This window comes from Mastomys coucha, unplaced genomic scaffold, assembly GCF_008632895.1.
Source record: "Mastomys coucha isolate ucsf_1 unplaced genomic scaffold, UCSF_Mcou_1 pScaffold22, whole genome shotgun sequence".
Taxonomy (NCBI): domain Eukaryota; kingdom Metazoa; phylum Chordata; class Mammalia; order Rodentia; family Muridae; genus Mastomys; species Mastomys coucha.
Genome location: NW_022196905.1, coordinates 52,487,153 through 52,500,591, shown reverse-complemented (window position 1 = coordinate 52,500,591; position 13,439 = coordinate 52,487,153). Strand labels below are relative to the sequence as shown.

Genomic DNA, 13,439 nt, shown 5'->3' with positions numbered 1-13,439 from the left:
CTGTAATCCCAGCACTTGGGATTTGAGTGTGTGGTAACTTGCTTCTGTTAACAGCATATAAAAGAAACTGTAATAATTAATTTCCAAATTATATGTCAAGAACATTGCTAATTCCTACTTTTCATTTCTCCAACTTACTTTTAGAACAAATCTAGTTTAGTTGCTGTAGAATGAAATAAGACAAGGAGGTAAGCTTGGCAGTGTGGTTAAGACATCTGATGTGGATGAACATGCAAAGACAGAGCCATCCTGTAGCCTGCTGGCAATCCCATATGTACCAAGGATTGTTTATCGGTCAAGTAAAACCAGATGTCCCCAACACACAGACACTGGAAATAACTTACCATTCTAATTATATTTGCTGTCACAGCTTGAATAGAAAACATTCCCCATTGACTCATGTATTTGAATGCTTAGTTCATAAGGAGTGGTATTATTAAGAGATGTGACTTTATTGGAGTAGGTTTGACTATAGAAAGAATGTGGGGATAGGCTTTGGGGTCTCTTATGTACTAGCTACACCAAGTGTGGCTCAGAGTTTCCATCTATTGTCTGCTGATAAAGATATAGAACTCTCTCTCCTTTTCCAGTACTATGTCTGTCTGCATGCTGTCATGCTTCCTCCAATGATGATAATAAACTGAACTTCTGAAACTGAATGTAATGTAATTGTAAACCCCAATGACATGTTTTTCTTTATAAGAGTTACTGTAGTCATGATGAAGTGATCTGCAGTAGACACCATAATTAAATCGTGTACTTTACAGCTTAGGGTTATACAAAAGTATTATACTAGCAGCTATTGGTTGAAGAAGATATTAAATTAGCATATAATAAATCTCAATAAAATAAATTTTATAAAGTTCAGTCTTGAAAATATTACTATAATATGCAGTAACATTAATAATCCATATTACCAGAAGTCACTGAAAAGTCATTTGTATGTACATAATTTTATTCTGTATACACTGCCAATAAGCTTTGTGTTTGCTCACCTGATCACTTTTTTTAGCTTATGTATTGATTATACTCATAATGTGTTGTATTATATTTTCAGAGCATGAATCTATTTTGTTGATTCAAAAAGTGACTATAATGCTACATCCCATTGCACATCTTATACTATGAACTCTCATAGCTCCCCATCTATAACATCAGGACAATTGTGATCTTGATCTTTCTGTGCTTGTTTGTACCATGTTGTTGGTTCTGCTATTCATTTCTTTGATCTACAAGTATAAAAATTACAGATAATTTGTAAAAGACAGATTTCAACTAGCTCATGTTTAAAGAGAGAAATATAAGGCAATTGTCTAACTCCAAGTGAAACACTGATGGCATGTTGAGTTTTAATGATTAATAAATAGACACATACGTATAATCATCTCTACTATTTTATCATAAATTAACAGATGGTTCATTGGAAAACAAAATGGAAATACTTAGCATACCTCTATGTATACTAAGAAAGAAGAAGGTCAAAATAGAAGGTTAAGTGGAAGGCTCATCATAAATTCATTATTTATGGAAAGATTCATGGCAGCTTTTGCTGAAAAGACAGAGTACTATCTACTGTTCTCAAGGAAAACAAACATGGAATTGAAAGAGTCTGGCTTCAATAATCCTGAAATCAGCAGCTTAGATGTATCAAGTGGGAACTCCAGCTGCTGGTTCTGTGAATGATGCCAAAGGTTTTAAACTCTAAACACGGATCATGTAACTGGGAGAATACCATTATTTAAATGTGGGTTTTCCTGATACAGTTACCACGGTTAGCAAAAAAAAAAAAAAAAAAAAATATGTTTCACTTCCTTGACAGACACTTTAAATTTGGTATTAAATTTTAACATTTGTTGAAACTTTATGACTTCATGTAAATTATGTGACTATAGCTCCCTCTGATTTATTATTTATCCAATGTAAAGGTAAATATGAAAAAACTTAACACATATAAGGTGGATACAAAAATTATAGTAATGTATCTATTACATAAAGCACAACTATTCTTTTAGGGTGAATACTACAGATGTTTTTCAGTGTTTATTTTGTAACAGTTTTAGTAAGAAAGAAGTACTGTATTAACTATTCTAATGGAAAAAGATTTGTTCTTTTAATTTAATATCTTCCATGAATTTTGTTTTTATTTGGTCACTATATTTAATCAAAAATGTTCATCCACTTTTAGCATTATCATTAAAGAATAAAATTACTAATTGATATTATGTGTATCCTTTCCTTGTCAACTTTAGATGTCTTTAAAAGTATCCCATGAAAGTATAGCCTTCTAACAACATATCTGCAAACAAAACATGTACTTTGGCTACAGTGAAATAATGTTAAAATATTTTTAAGTAATGATGAGGAGTCATCCGCTGGAATATCTTTTAAAATAAGTTTTTAATTCAAATATATTTGTGCCTCTTTTCCTACAGCCTTTTCCTACTTTCAGTCAATCCAAATAACTTCCTTTGTATTCCCTGCATGTTTCCTCCACTCTTGAGTTATTTGCATCTTTTTTGATTATTACAGCTACACACACACACACACACACACACACACACACACACACACTCTCTCTCTCTCTCTATGTATGTGTAAGCTTTTTCTTTTCATCCTAGTGAGTCAGCTTTTGCTTTTCATGTTCATACAGTTTCAGGATTGACCAATCTACTCTGAACAACTGGTAAGTTGATTCATTCCTGAGAAAAGCTAAATTTCCTGAGGGATGATTTCTTCCTGGCAAATGTCTTGTTTTAAATCACAAAATCATTATGTTATTATTTTAAAGTTTAAAACCATTTCCCACTTCCCACCACTAGCTTCTCAACTGCCCCAGTTTCCACTTCCTAAAAGCCATTGCTAGCTTTTAGAAGCATTGTGAGTCAGCCTGTGGCTAGTTTATCGGTTGGGTGTCTTGACAATCTCATTTACTATATCAGTAATCTGTTGCAAAAGATATTGCAAGGCAGGCTATGAATTCTGTTCTTGAAGGTCACCTGGAAAAGTCCCTTGGAAAATGTATTCACTTTAAAATATCATCCCTGTCTTTTATTTTATGCTTTTTAACATATATACTGATAATAATCCATGTTTAGAAGTTTTGAAGTTCCTTGTCCGGTTTTTAATCATTGTGGCTATTACCACAATATTAACATTCTATAGATTTCTACCTCTAACACAGTGCACTAACATGAACATCCTAAACATGAAGCTCATGCTTACAAACACAAAAGCATGCTGCATTTATGGATGCTTAGGTTGTTGTGATTCTCTATTCCCAGTTCACTGAGGAGAAAATAGAAATCTTCTGAGATGTCATCCAATTTACACAGTCAACCAGCAGACGTGCTATAGTAGTGTCTATTTTAGGTATTATTCGTATCTCTTGTGGTAGTAATCTCCAAACTGTCCTTCCAAATCAATCCCAGAGATATGTTTCTAAACTGTGAAGTGCTACCTTTTCACTTTGTCATTATCACCCCCCCAAAAAAAGTCCTATCCTTATAGACTAATTCTAAGACATTTATGTGTCATATCTATGTCACCCAATTATTCCCTTGTGAATTAGTTTCAGATGCTTTGACTATGCAGTGGAGGCAAACGATTAGTTAATGAAGGGATTGCCTACATCCAAAAGAGTGTTTAGTGACTGTCTAAACTACATTCTCATACCTGAGATTAAATACAATTAAATAAATAGCTACTTTCAATATGTTTGCATTATTGTTTCTTAATGATTTTTTTTGTCTGTTCATTTGACTATTTCATGACTGTCTGGAATATTCTAGTTTATGATGTCACATGGAAAACTCATTCACCTTCCTTGTGTTAGTATTTATGATATTATTATCTATGTGGAAGCTATCTCAGCCAGAGCCTGCTGGGTTCTCATCAGGGACCTTTAGGTACTGCATTTATATCTTATTGTTATGTTATTTCAGCTAAGTCTCTTGAAATATATTGCTTGTTCACTGGCTAACAAAAAGTTCTTTCTTTTTTCTTCTTTCTTTCTTTCTTCTTTCTTTCTTTCTCTCTTTCTTCCTTCCTTCCTTTCTCTCTTCCTTTAATTCTCAGGTAAATCCAGGCTTTAATATATGGAATTTTTACCCTATTGCCTTCACCCATCTCCTCTTTCTCCTACTATACCTCTTCTACTTCCAAAATCATATATACATATGATTTGATATATGATATGATATATATGTATATATATATGTATATATATTTTATATATATATATATATATCCAACTGAATTTAATTATAGCTCCTTGCATGTACATCAATATGTGTGTTGGGTTATTTACTGGACTTATGGCAATTAACCTTATGCTGTGCCACTGCAGGAAATGATATTTTCTTCCCATGACCAAAGTACCTCAATGAGGGGTGAGCACATTCCCCAATGCATAATTAAACACCGCTAATTGTCATCTTGTATGATTCATGAAGTGAGTACTTTAATGTAACATTTGTGTCATGTCCAGAAGGCAGTGTTGCAACATGACTATCCAAACTCATATGTATATGAAGGAAGTTCTCAAGCCTACCTTACTAAAGACACATAGGAAGGTACTGCACATGAGCTATTATGATTTTAATGGAAAAATGTCAGGGTTTTTGAAGGAGGATAACCTCTTAATGTGATAAATAATCTATAAATATAAAATTTCTAAATTTCTAAATTTGAAATTCATAATTTAAAATTAGGCTGTGTTATTAATTACTACTAAAGGTTAATGAAATAATGAAATAAGTCACTACTCATAAAACATTTAATTACAATTGGTAAATGATGGTTTTTAATAACAGTGCCTTATAATTTTAGAAATAAATTTCTCTAAATATTAGATATCAGAATGAATGTATAATAAATTGTAAAAATTCTAAAGTTAGAGACATAGCTCAGAAGTTAAGAGATGCTCTCATAGAGGACTAGTAGTTCAATTCCAAGAACTCCCACTGGAAAATGTCCTAGTATATGTAACTAAACCTGTAACCTATTCCAACATTTGCAGATATCTGCACACATCTGACCAATAGAAACATACACACACACACACACACACACACACACACACACAGAGAGAGAGAGAGAGAGAGAGACAGACAGACAGACAGACAGACAGACAGACAAACAGACAGACAGGGACAGAGACAGACAGAGACAGAGACAAAGAGAGAGAAATCTAGTAAGAATCAGAACACTATAGAAAACACAATTTAAAGCTTGTTCTGTGAAGATAAGAGATGATGAACATATTTTCTTTCATTTTGTATCCATTTGTCTTGAGCTGATTTTGAAAGTTTTATAAAAGTAATCTCCTTTTGTGTGTTTTAAATTATTTTCTCTGTACGTTTGAGAGTTTAAAATGCAACACAGCTCTATAACATTTAGCCTTTTCATCATGGGGCAGCTCAGTTAATCATCTAAATAATAGAAACTCCATCAAAATTTGGATAAACTACCAGGAAGCATAGCTTAAGACATCATCAAACTTGTTACTTAAAAGAAGTTGTAAAGAATAGGCTATACTTTACAAGCTTGCATACTTTCTTATAAAATTATATCATTCAACTTACTCAAATATCAAAAATGTATATGAATCAAAAATTAAATCAAAGAAAAGAACAAGGAAAAATAAAAAGTATATGCTCAATACAAAATAGATTGATACTTCTGCTAATATTTGATAAGCAAATATGTGAGGACAGTAACCTTACTTCTCCATCAGTGCCACAAGGTGTCATATTTTGGAAATAAGTTGTCACTGTAGAAGAAAAAATATATAGTTTAAATTACTGATAGTTATAGACATCACTCCTGGTGATTGAGAAACTGTTTATAGCCAGGTCCTGAGACATCGAGATGTAAAGTACCATCTACTTCCATCTTAACCTATTCTTCACCAAAATTAATCTCACCTTTCCCATTGTATAGCTATGGATTCCATTCACAAAAAACCTGAATTAGAGTAGGAATGTGAATGAGAAAGAATACTGCTTGTCCTTAAATATTGGTCCCTGAGCCAAAGTCTTTAAATAAAAGGAATAAACTGAACCCCAAGATGCTACTGGTGATTGGTAAAGGTTATAAAAACATATATGAATGATCTTAGAGCTATCCAAGTATTTATAAATATTGTAATTAATTTTCACACAAGTAAGCAGATAGATGATATTGACAATTTAGTGAATATTCTGAACAGCAATATCATAGGAGGCAAGAGTCAAACTTTGATAAAATGAAAGTAAAGCATTTACACAAAACAAAATAAAGTATCATATTGAAACCAGGAACTTTAAACTTCCAAAAATTTTTTCTGGACTACTTTAAACAATCAAATCATGAACATATTAAAGTATTTTTTTGTATTATTTTAAGAACTTCTTAGCAACCTTAAATAGTTATGATTATCATTTTCTGTGTTTTAAAGAAATAAAAACTATAAGGAGCACAGTCTACACAAGATGTTTTAAAATTGAAAATAAATCTGTAAAGTCTTTCTTTGATCCTTAAGGCTGATGGCTCAGTCTTTTAGGTTGACATTATTGTCTCCCATGTTAAGGTAAAAGAAAAATAATACTGATTACATGAATCTTCTGTGATCTGTGGTCACCAGAGGGATGAATTTACAGTCAGCATGATAACCATTCATTAATTACTCATCAGGACAGAATTCCAAATGATTATATTTCACATATAAAAATACACGATAGCATGTATTTTCCATATATAAAACCATTCCAATATGAATGAGTTAATATCAAAAATGAGATCATCAGACTGTTAGAAAACCAAAGCTCTTCAATAGTTCTATTGATACCAAGAAAAATATTAAAGTTTTGTGTAGTGGCTGAACCACAGTTATAATTACTGTACTTGGATGATGGAGATACAAAGACAAGACATTCAAGATCTTCTTCAAATACATAATAAATTCCAGGATATCTCAGATTACATTGCCTAAACAACAACACAATGAATTGTTAGAAATTGCCAAAGTTGCTTTGGGAATGGCAAAAACAAGCATAAATATGCCCTCCTAGAACTTTTTATGCAACAGTATAAACCCTTTATCACCTTGATAATAAAATAGGATCATTTGTAATATAAGAGATATAAAGATTGGGTGACATTTTTCTACCTGATTCATATTCCATTATTTCACAGCTTTGATATTAGATTCCTATAAATAATAGGTCAATTTTTCAAATGTTTCTTATTTATATCATGTCTATTAATAAAAATAGGTTAATACTTTATTGTTATTAGCATCATTTCCCTTATAGACAAGATAAAATTTTTATTGTTATGATCACATAAATGTTATGTGTAATGCACAATTCCCCAAACATGAAAAATATAGTTCATGTTACAATGGTTCAAATCCCAGTAGTTTTGTACTATCGATTCATACAAACTTCAAATTGATTCCTTTATATTAGTACCACTCAGTATGGATCCACTGGTATGGTGCACACTTCCTATAGATTCCATCTCCAACCCCTAGTGATTCAGGTGAAGATCTTCAAATGGCAATTAGCATCTCTTATTACCAGTGTTCCATATACAGCTCTTGTCAGGGAACAATCCTTTCCACACTGATTAGTGAAAGGCATTTAAAAGTGCAATGCCTAGCTATATTGTTCAACTGAACTCAACTGCATGAATTAAACTAGTGCTCAAGTTCTGCTTGGCATTCCACATAGCTGCTACATTTGCCACCATTAAACAAAGTCCACTTTGGCCTTCTTCCAAGAATTTACAGCTACAGTTCAAGGTAAAAATATGTTCCAGAGAAGAACATAACACCTATAAATAAGAGCAATACATCTTAACTTCACTCTTATGCTGGACGCTTCCTTGATCTGCCTTTCTCTTGGCCTAAAGCCCTGTAAAACTAAAAGAGGCCTCAGTTCATTCCTCATGCCATTTTTCACCTCCACTTTATGCACAGAAAGACATATCTTGTGATTTGTTTCAGATGAATGTAAAATTATTATGGAAAACTTACTTGGATGTATTTGGTTTTCAACTTGAATCAAAGATGCATTTCTTTTCAACTCATTTCTATATATTCATTCATATTATAGCCTAAAACTACAAAAGCTATTTTCTTGTTATACATCCATACTTTTTACCAATTAGATATTTATGTTTATATTAAACAAGTTTAAGAAAAGACTTTTGAGAAGTTGTCAATACATTTCTTTTATTGATAGTTTAATCTTTTTTTTTTTTTTTTTTTTTTTTTTTTTTTTTTTTTTTTTTTTTTTTTTGCCTAAAGCACCCAGTATTCCCAGGCAGTCTCCCATCCAAGTACTAACCAGGCCCGACCCTGCTTAGCTTCCAAGGTCAGATGAGATCGGGTGCGTTCAGGGTTGTATGGCCATAGACAATAGTTTAATCTTTGACTTGGTGTTTGCTTCTAAAAGTTATTTGGCTATTTGTGATGAATTATATGGCTCATGATGGAATCTGTCATTAAGACATGATGACAACAACCTTAACATTAGAATTATACTTCTCAAATTAGTGCATGAGATACGTGATAAGTCCTGTAATTAGTTTTTCAACATTTACTATGTACATTGTACCTTATAAACACCTTTTTAATGAATCAGTTCATCAACTTCGTATATACCAATCTATATAGCAGAACCAAAACTAACAGATCAAAAAGCGCTGGATGAATTAACCAGACAGCTTGAACCTCCAGAAAAATAAGAAAACAAAGCACAACCCTTCTTTACTGTTAATTCTGTTGTAGATGAGGTTAAGATTATAAATAAAACCACCTGCCCCTAAGTATGTAAAATGAAAAGCATATGATCAGTTGCAGGTGATGGCTTAGACTCCTCAAACAGTATCTCCATGGAGAGTGTGTGTCAAACATAAGGTGAAGTACTGAAATCCTCTAAGCAACATACATAGACTCTCTGGCTTTTAGATAACCTCATGTTCACATTGAATTTGCAGTGGAATATGTTTTAAACCAAATAAGACAGGTAAAATGTATATTTCTTCCTTTAAAAATCTGTCCTTTAAAGAAAAGAACTATCTGCTTAAATTTTTACTTTTATTCCTAAATATGAGTTTCCAAAGAATCATACTAAAAAAAAATTACTTTTATATTTCAAATGTATAGCAAAGTAGAAGTGCTTCATGGAGGCATAATGCTATAAAACTATTTAAAAATCAAAGGAATTTGGTTTAGACTATTTATATTTCTAATCACACTGCTAGCTTTGATCCTGCTGAGTCTAATTTTATTTGGTACTCTGAAAAGGACCCCTTGGAATAGCTTATCTGTGTCATGTAGTCATGAGTTCCTACTACATTACAAGTCATTTCAAATTTTAGATTCACATTTTAATGGGAAATTTTCAGCAGAAAAGCTACAGCACTCAAATTATTGCATTGAATACTAAATTATTTTATTACCATATTCATATCAATAAATTATCTTATTTTTTCAAACCAAATCATTTTCAATTAATATCTCATCAGAGCTATCAGATGTGTTTTTCATTACTGTGTTAGAAGATTTGCCACTGGATTCTCCAGTTCCACCATAATTTTACCACCCATACATTCTACCTTTCTTTGAAAATGTCATACATATAGCAGAACAAAGTTATGGAGTTAAGGGTATCAAGCACGGTAGAAATAAAATTGTTTCTAAGGAAACAGAATCTTCCAGATACAACAGTACTCCTACATATGAACTCATAGACACTGTGACAAGACACACAAGAACTACACAGACTCACCATAGACTCAATACTACCATTGAGAATTAGAATAAGACACAATCCCACCCATAATCAGTCAAGGAATTTTCTATAGCTCCAAGCAATGGAAAACTCAGTTTTGTCAAAAGGAGTTCACTGCTCAGGGCTAATGCTATATCCAAGAGTACTTTGTTAACACAACAAAGACTCCATGGGTATTTTTTTTTTAAATCAATTTTTGGTATCCATATTCTCTTGTTTTGTGTTTTTGTTTGTATTTTTCCTTATTAAATTAAATGTTTTTCTTATAAGAGTTGCCTTGGTCATGGTGTCTGTTCACAGCAGTAAAACCCTTACTAAGACACAGTTGGGTGCCGGGCAGTGGTGGCGCATGCCTTTAATCCCAGCACTTGGGAGGCAGAGGCAGGCAGGGATTTCTGAGTTTGAGGCCAGCTTGGTCTACAGAGTGAGTTCCAGGACAGCCAGTGCTATACAGAGAAACCCTGTCTCAAAAAAAAAAAAAAAAAAAAAAAAAAAAAAAAAAAAAAGCCAAAAAAAAGAAAAAAAAAGACACAGGTGGATTCAATATCTCTCAATCAATCAATTAAAAACTCTCTCCAATCATCACTGGAATTCATATAAAAATACAATACAATATTGCATTATCCCAGTTAGAGCAGCTTTTATTAATAATCTTAGAAATATAAAATATGATAAGGCAATAAAACTGTAAGATTCTCAAAAGACCTGAAAACATACTGGTTATATGATTTATGATTACCTTCTTTAGTTACATAAAACAGTGTTGAAAAATATCTGCATTTTCATACTTATGGTAGCACTATTTATAATAGGCAAGATAGGAAATGACCATATTATCTAATAACAGTCAGATGTATTAAAATATGAAACATGCACACTGAAATTACTCAGCCATAAAATGTGAAATCCTGTAATGTTCATGACATATGGGGCAGGAGATATGATAATAAGGATAAGTGACTTTCAGAAACATAAATGCTGATTTCATTTATATGTGTACTATACCTAGTAGGCACATGGGAATAGTGATTCAAGTACATATATTCATATTCATACATGTAACAACTAAATGTGTGTATTAGACAACAATAATCAAGGAAAATAAAATACCAATTTTGGAGTAAAGGAAGGAATATGGGTAAATGGTTAGGAAATATAGGGTAGTTCTGAGATGCCATACTGTGTAAAATTATTTGAGTTCAAATTTGAAAATAACATGAATAATTATGACTACTTATTGAAGTTATTTTGGAACATGTTCCAAATAAAAATTAAGGACATGATTGTGCTTTTATTCATCTGTAACTGACATGAAACTGAACTAGATGACTGGCTTATCATTGCTGATGCAACTTCTTTCTTTATATTTTTTATTAGGTATTTCCTTTATTTACATTTCAAATATTATCCCTTTTCCTCATTTCCCCTTCAAAAACTCCCCATCCCATCCCCCCTTCAACTGCTCACTAACCCACCGACTACTGCTTCCATGTCCTGGCATTCCCCTACACTGGGGCATCAAGCCTTCACAAATCCAAGGGTCTCTCCTCTCATTGATGTCCCACAAGGCCATCATCTGCTACATATGCGGCTGGAGCCATGAGTCCCTCTATGTGTACTCTTTGGTTGGTGGTTTAGTCCCTGGGAGGTCTGGAGGTACTGGTTAGTTCATATTGTTGTTTCTCCTAAGGGGCTGCAAACCCCTTCAGCTCCTTGGGTCCTTTCTCTAGCTCCTCCATTGCGGATCTTGTGCTCAGTCCAATGGATGGCAGTGAATATCCAATTCTGTATTTGTCTGGCACTGGCAGAGCCTCTCAGGAGACAACTATATCAGGCTCCTGTCAGCAAGCACTTGTTGGCATCTACAGTAGTGTCTGGGTTTGTTACTTCTTTTCAGAAACACAAATAGAACTTTTAGATAGAGTTCACTTAAAGGAGGAGCCGTTCATTTATTTAACACTTGAAATTGAAACAGTAATTATGACTTCACTCACTTCATTAGTTTATAGACATTTATTCCTCAGTGATAAGCTACTTGGTCAAACTTCCTTGTTATATTACATAGTTGTGTTTATATACTATGCTTAATTTTTTGACTGTTTATACTTTTATATATTTTTTTATTTTGTGTATATATTATATATTTATTTATGTATATAAACATATACTTATACTTGCACATCTTAAAATATATTTAAATATAAATTTATATAATTTTTATTTTTGCATTTTTAAATTTTTTTATATTTTTCATCTCTATTTATTCTCCACTTCATTGCTTGCTATTTACTGTTTTTATGGTGTTACTGAATGTGTGAATACATGAGCCACTCATTTCTTTCTATTGCTTATATTATGTCCAATTTATTTTTTATTGTTTATTGAAAATAGATTCTGGGCTGAGGCATGGCTCAGCGGTTAAGATCACCGAGTGCTCTTCCAGAGGTCTGGATTTCAATTCCCAGAAACCACATTGTGGCTCTCTGTAACGGGATTCGATGCCCTCTTCTGGTGTATCTGAAGACAGTGACAGTGTACTTACATAAAACAAACAAATAAATCTTAAAGAAAAAGAAGAAAAGAAAATAGACTCTTCTCTCAGACAATATGTCCGTACATCCCGACAATATTTTTCTCTCCCTCTACTCCTTGCAGCTCCCGCTATATGCCAGATCACGATATTCTTGTTTCTTCTTCTTCAGAAAAAAAAAAAATCAGGCATCCGAGAGACAACAATGAAAGATGACAAAACAGTGCACGAAGAAAAGGCAAAAGCCCTCATATCAAGGCTGGGCAAGGTAACCCAACAGGAGGAAAGGAGTCTCAAGACCAGACAATATTCACAGAAATACCTACTCCCATTTTTTTGGAGTTCCACAGAAAAACCAAGTTAACAGCCATAACAAACATTCAAAAGACCTGCTGCAGAATCTTGCCATTCCATTCTCCGTATGTACCCTGTGAACCCAAATTAGTTTTGGTGGGCTATGTCCTCTTGGTGTCTCCATCCCCCTATGACTACTACAATCTTTGTTCTCCACTCTCAGAGGGCTCCACAATCTCCAAGTGGAGATGTCCTATGGATACCTCCAATTTAGAATGTCTCTGAATAATGTCTGGTTGTGGGTTCCCTCACTTGCTCTTATCTGCTGCTGCAGGAAACATCTTCGATAAAACTGGATAAGGAATCTTGTCTAGTATATTACTATAGCAAAGCATTATTAAGATTCGTTTCATTGATATTTTTAGGTGGGGGGTGGGCTCGAATGTTTGGTTGTATCCTAGGTCTCTTGGCTATCTATTCTCTAGTTCCTAGCCATCCAGGCAGTGTAAGTCATGGACTCCCTCGCCTGACATGGGCTATAAATGAAATAAAACATAGTTGGCCACACTCACAAGTTCTGCACCACTATTGCCCAAGCACATCTTGGAGAAAGGATAGATTGTAGTTGTAAGATTTTGTGGCTATGTTGGTATCCAGATTTTTCTTTCTTTAGCTTGGAGGTGCTTTCATAGACCAAAGGGATCAAATGTAGGAGTGAAGGATCCACACATGCACTAGCCCTATCTATCCATGTTCAGTGAACTGTGTAGATGTGCTAACTTCACCATTTCACCAGCCCTACCTCTTCATGTTCAGTGACCTATGTGGATATCGTC

General features: G+C 33.3%; 1 pseudogene; it reads right to left on the bottom strand.

The window, feature by feature from the left end:
- Window positions 1–8,281: 8,281 nt before the first annotated feature.
- Window positions 8,282–8,400, bottom strand: LOC116071580 (annotated as a pseudogene).
- Window positions 8,401–13,439: the final 5,039 nt, after the last annotated feature.